This window comes from Miscanthus floridulus, chromosome 10, assembly GCF_019320115.1.
Source record: "Miscanthus floridulus cultivar M001 chromosome 10, ASM1932011v1, whole genome shotgun sequence".
NCBI lineage: Eukaryota > Viridiplantae > Streptophyta > Magnoliopsida > Poales > Poaceae > Miscanthus > Miscanthus floridulus.
This window is the reverse complement of record NC_089589.1, coordinates 3639600-3646410: the sequence shown is the minus strand read 5'-3', so window position 1 is coordinate 3646410 and position 6811 is coordinate 3639600.

The following is a 6811-nucleotide window of genomic DNA, read 5'->3' as shown; positions in this document are numbered from 1 at the left end:
TCAACATAGATTTGCAACACAAACAAGTCATTGCCTAGCTTCTTGGTGAAGAGAGTGGTGTCAACCTTTCCCATCTTAAATCCCTTAGAGAGTAGGAAATCCCTCAATCTCTCAAACCACGCTCTTGGTGCTTGTTTCAATCCATACAAAGCCTTTCTCAACTTGTAAACATGGTTGGGTTTCTTCTCATCTTCAAACCTAGGAGGTTGCTCAACATACATAAGCTCATTGATGTACCCATTGAGAAATGCACTCTTCACATCCATTTGGTACAACTTGATGTTGTGGGCACAAGCATTGGCTAAAAAGATCCTAATTGCTTCTAATCTTGCAACCGGGGCATATGTTTCTCCAAAGTCAAGACCTTCAACTTGAGTGTAACCTTGAGCCACTAATCTTGCTTTGTTCCTTACAACTATCCCATCTTGATCTTGTTTGTTCCGAAAGACCCATTTAGTTCCAATCACATTATGATCCATAGGCCTCTCAATTAACTCCCATACTTGATTTCTTATGAAGTTGTTTAGCTCTTCATGCATAGCATTTACCCAATCAAAATCCTTTAAAGCTTCATCTATCTTCTTAGGTTCAATGGATAACACAAATGAGAAGTGTTCACAAAATGATGCCAATCTTGATCTTGTTTGCACACCTCTTGAGATATCAACAATTATGGAGTCCAATGGATGATCTTTGCAACATTGGTTGGTTGGAGCACTTGCACTTGATTGCTTGCATTTGATTGATCACTTGGTTGAGATGATGAACTAGCCACTTGTTGTTGATCTTGCACTTTGTCGTCACTAGCACTTGCTTGATCTTCATCATGAGAACCACTAGCTTGCACATTTGAGTTAGAGAGCACTTGATTCTTGTCATCTTCAACATCAATCACCTCTCTAGTCCTTATGTCACCAATATCCATGTCCTTCATTGCATTGACCAATTGAGTGCCTCTCATATCATCTAGATTCTCATCTTCCTCTTGGGAACCATTGGTTTCATCAAATTCCACATCATGAACCTCATCAAGAGTACCACTAGCCAAATTCCAAACTCTATAAGCCTTGCTAGTAGTTGAGTAACCAAGCAAGAAACCTTCATCACATTTCTTCTCAAACTTGCTCAATCTTGTGCCTTTCTTCAATATGTAGCATTTGCAACCAAAAACCTAAAGTATGCAATATTGGGCTTTCTATCATTCAAGAGCCCATATGGGGTCTTCTCCTTCAATGGATGACAATAGAGTCGGTTGCTATAGTAGCAAGCCATGTTGATTGCTTCGGCCCAAAATGAATGACTCACATTGTACTCACTCAACATTGATATTGCCATGTCAATTAAAGTTCTATTCTTCCTCTCAACTAGGCCATTTGATTGAGGAGTGTACTTAGCCGAGAATTGATGCCTAATTCCAAACTCATCACAAAGCTCATCAATTCTTGTATTTTTGAACTCACTTCCATTGTCATTTCTCACTTTCTTGATGGTTGTTTCAAACTCATTGTGAATTCTCTTGATGAATGTCTTGAAGGTTGCAAGCACATCACTCTTATCAACAAGAAAGAACACCCAAGTGTATCTAGTGAAATCATCCACAATCATAAATCCATATTTGTTTCCACCAATGCTAGTGTATGTGGTTGGTCCAAATAAATCCATGTGCAACAACTCAAATGCCTTAGATGTGCTCATCATGCTCTTCTTAGGATGTGTGTTTCCTACTTGCTTTCTGGATTGACATGTACTACAAAGCTTATCCTTCTCAAATGTGACATTATTCAAGCCATTAACTAGGTCATATTTGATCAACTTGTTCAATTGTTTCATTCCAACATGACCAAGCCTTCTATGCCATAACCAACCCATGCTAGACTTAATGAGCAAACATGTTGACAATTGAGCTTCTCTGGCATTGAAATCAACTAAGTATAGATTCTCATATCTAAATCCTTTGAATATCAAGTTAGAGCCATCTACACTTATGATCTCTACATCATCCACACCAAATATGCACTTGAAACCAAGATCACACAATTGAGCTACCGACAATAGGTTGAAGTTCAAGCTCTCTATTAGTAGCACATTGGAAATGCTCAAGTTATTGGATATTGCAATCTTACCAAGACCTTTGACCTTGCCTTTGCCATTGTTACCAAATGTGATACTATCAATCCCATTGCTCTCATTCTCATTGATTGAATTGAACATTCTTGAATCACTGGTCATGTGTTGTGTGCACCCACTATCAAGCACCCAATGCCTTCCTCCAGCTTTATAATTGACCTACAAAAGAAGATCAATTCTTTTTAGGTACCCAAACTTGCTTGGGTCCTTGAAGGTTAGTTGCCAAGGTCTTTGGTACCCAAATGGCCTTCTTTTTTGGGCCCACAATTGGTGCACCAATGAACTTAGCCTTCACACCATTGACACCCTTAACAAGCATGTAACAAGAATCAAATCTAATTGAGGATACATTAGGCTGCCTGTTCTTGTTAGTCTTACAATATTGCTCTATATGCTCAACTTGCTTGTATCTATTGCAAAACTAACCATTGCCCTTCACAAAGCTAGCTTTGGGAGTGACAAAGGCTATCTTTCCTTTCTTGGGGGTATAGCCTAATCCCTCTTTGTTGAGAGAAAACCTTTGGCTACCCAAGCACTTAAGCAAGCGGGCATCTCCACCATAGGCATTGCCTAAGGCATGAGTGAGCTCATTCACCTCCTTCTTGAGGGTCTCATTCACCTCCTTCTTGAGGGTCTCATTTTCTACTATTAGTGAGGCATCACAAGTGAAACCATCACTCAAAGGTGAAGTAGAAGTGGTAGTGCTACAAGAAGGGTTAGTGAGAGCAACAACAATGGGTTTATTAAAGGATTCAATAATAATATCACATGTTAGTCCCACATCACAAGACACAATCACTTGCTCCTTCTTGGCCTCCTCATTGGCTTGCTCAATGAGAGAGGAATGAGCCTTTTTAAGCTTAGAGTGAGATTTGCCAAGCTTCTCATGGGCTTCCATTAGCCTCCTATGAGTGGCATTGAGCTCATCAAAGGATTGCACAAGAAAATTGACTTTCTTGCACAATTCTTTGCACTCCTTTATCTTCATCTCAAAGCAAGTGTGTACTTGCTCACACATGTCCATGAGCTCCTCCTTGCTATACTCCTCATCATCCTCACTCCTACAAGCATCACTTTCACATTCATCATTATCACTCACATCATATTTTACCTTGGTAGGCTTTACCATGAGGCATGTCGATGGAGTGTCGAAGATGGAGGGCTTGTTGCTGATGGCGATGCTTGCTAGTGCTTTCTTGATGGATTTCTTATCATCATCACTAGAGCCATCACTATGGGCATGATTGGTTGCCCCGCTCACGCCGTCCGAAGGCCCATCCGGTATCACTCGGTGCATTGCGCTGTGTTTGGTTCCCCTACTCGCACCTTTCGCCTACATCCTTTCGTTCATCTGCCCTCCTCCACCCCGCACGTCTCTGTCTTCTCAATTTTCACTTCCCTCTCCATGTAGGATGGCTTGATTCACGCATGGTGCAGAGGCCCATGTGTCAGACACTCAAAACTTTGATGCATGCATGCAACCAAACATGATCTCATCTCATACTGAACCAACAACAAAGACAACCAAACATGACCACTTGCACGAGCTCAACCCGGCTTCTTTGGTCCTGCATAGCCTAACCATCCTGGCTCGAGGCTTGCTCTGCAACCAATCACACCCTATCTGAAGAGCCATCACTATCCCAAGTGACCACATAGCCTCCACCCTTCTTCTTCTTTTGGAAGGTCATCTTCTTCTTCTTCTCCTTCTCCTTCTTTTCCTTCTTTTCCTTCTTGTGCTTCTTCTTCGCATACTCATCATTGTCACTATTGTAGGGACAATTCACTACAACGTGATCGAGGCTCTTGCAATTGTAGCATCTTCTCACATATTCTTTGCTCTTGGTGTGATCTCTTCTCTTTCTTGCACCATAGCTCTTCTTCTTCATGAATTTGCCCATCTTGCGCACAAAGAGAGCCATAGCTTCATCATCAATGTCACTAAGATCTTCATCATCACTTGATTCTTTCTTGTACTTGCCCTTGTTCTAGGATGATGAGCTAGCCTTAAATGCTACACTCTTCTTCTTCTTGTCTTCATCTTCCTTCTTGTCATGCTTATCAACCCCTTCTCTTTCCACACGGTATGTCTCTTGTGTCATGACATCACATAGTACTTGGTTAGGGGTGATCTCCTTCAATCCTCCTCTTATGATGAGCAATCTCAATATCTCAAATCTTGGAGGTAGACACATCAAGAACCGATGAGACACATCATCATCATTGATCTTCTCTCTCAATGCCTTCAAATCATTGACAATCACTTGCAATCGATGGAACATCTCTGGATTGCTCTCATCTTTCTTCATCTTGAAGCTTGTCAATTTGTCCTTGAGAATATGTGCCCTCATATGTTTTCTCCAATCTCTTCCAGACCTCATTAGCTCTATCACAATCCTTGATTTGCTCAAACACCTTACGCTAATCAGATGATAATCATTGGCTTTGATGTAGACAAGGCCCGATCTTCCGAAAGGTATGATAGCGTCGATTGGTGGCGACTCGATGTTCATGATCTAGGCTTCGAACCAAGACTAATTCGGACCCCCACAACTATTACACCACTGCTCCGTTGGTTATCAACCACGCGAACGCGATTGACCTCGCCGAGACGGCTTTCCTGCAAGCGAATCGAGAACACAAGCAAGAACGAGATAAACGCAATCTGAAATTGCAAATAAATATGAGGCTTATGATAATGAGAAGGAGTTCAAGTCTTTATTTGAAAGGACTAATCGCCATAGGCGAACAAGATCAAGAACTGGGGCCCTGGTTCACAGCAAGCAGCCTTGGCGGCACAGTTGCAGCAAAACGACATCTGTTTCACAAGGAAATCAAGAACTAAACAAAACCTAAACTCTAAGGAGAGCGATGGCTGCTAATTATAGAGTCTTAGGCGTCACCCCCCTAGACGCGCCCCTAATGGGCCCAAACACGATACACGGTCCAACGGACCAAAAGACGGTGTCGCAGCACCCTGACAAATTCTAGACGCTGACTTGTTTCGATGATTTCCGTTGATTCCGAAGGGCTTTTGACATGAGGCCACTTGCAATGGCTTTCTTATCTAATTAGCTTTCCATCCATATGTGGATCGTCAAAAATAGAGCCTGGACATGCCCGTGCGGCCAATTTTATGACAGACTGGTCCTAGAACCCAAGATGGGCTCGAACTTGATTTGGGCCTCCACCTTGGTGACTCGAACCGGATGAGCTTTGGGCCTCCTTCTCGGTTAGGACACCCTCTTTGATCTCCTTGGTCTCCATATGGTTCTCCAAGAATGGTCATATGTATGGAGGTCATGTCCTCATCATCCTCCCTTTCTTGACGAAAAGCCGTCCTCGGCGTCGATTTTGTTTGAAGTCGATCCTGTACAACATGAGGACAAACGAGGTTTCCAAAATAATGGGAATGGACAATGTTGTGAGAAAAAATATGACCACATGTCCAGGTTTGTAGCATGTCTTGTCCTACAGACATGTAGCCTGCTCGATTGAAATACACACGATCTTTGCCAATACTATCCTGCAAAAGATTAGTACTAACAAGAATCATATGCTACCTTTCTTTGGATTCCACTTGTGTTTGAAAAGCAAAACTAGAGGAATATAGCAGAACAATAGTATTGATTTTACTATTGTCAGGGACCTAATACCGGGGTACCCCAGAAGGTGGATCCAATAACCACCGAACGTTAAAAACTTCTGGACGGATAAGGGCGCCGTAGCATCCCTTGCTCGAATGATAGGAGTTTGGCTCTGACTCGCCCGAGGGCTCAGGGCTAGTCTCCGTCTCGCCTGACGCCTTTGAGGTGGCTTTGCCTCGACCGAGGGCTCAGGGCTAGTCTCTGTCTCACCCGACACCTTTGAGGTGGCTCTGCCTTGCCCGAGGGCTTAGGGCTAGTCTCTGTCTCGCCCAACACCTTTAGGGCGGGCTCAGTCTCGCCGAAGGGCTGAGGGATAGATTCCGCCTCGCCCGACCCCGGAGGGGTAGGATCGGTCTCGCCCAAAAGATAGGGATTGGTCTCTGTTTTGCCCGACGGCAAGGAACGAGCCTCGCCCTACTCCATATCTAAAGACTGGTTTCATCTTACCTAACAACTTCTCCCCGTTCCCTCAAGATGATAGGTACAGGGCAAGACAAGACGTTCGGGTCAACCATGGCTCCAAGGACCATACCCTGCGCCCTGGCAAAAAAAGTATTGCCAGGGAACGACGGGACAGGTGCTTTAGACCCTTCCGGGCGCCACAGAGCTCGTAAGGTATTACAGGTGCATACTCCTCGCCCTGTAGAGTTGTAGGCGCCGCCTTCAGCCCTGGGACATGGAACTCGATAAAGATATACGACAACCGCTACGCTCTAGAAAAGGATTTGCTATCTCCACGAACGACGGATATTCCGTCACCACGCTATGGACCCGAGGGAGCGGCGCCCGCTTCCCGACCCCTCAGGTCCACCAAGTCAGAAGACTCACAGGAACCAGAAGGCGTGCACAGCAAGGCTGGGAGAGGCTAATAAGTCAAAACCACTATACTATAGCACATACCCTGCGCAGGGCAGCATTCTGTAATCAACCTGACATTCTACAGAGACATCGACAGTATTGTAGGCGCTTATCTTCCTTCGCACTCATCAGAATGAAGAACCAGGCCAGGTAGACGTGAGCCACAAGACTAAGTAGAG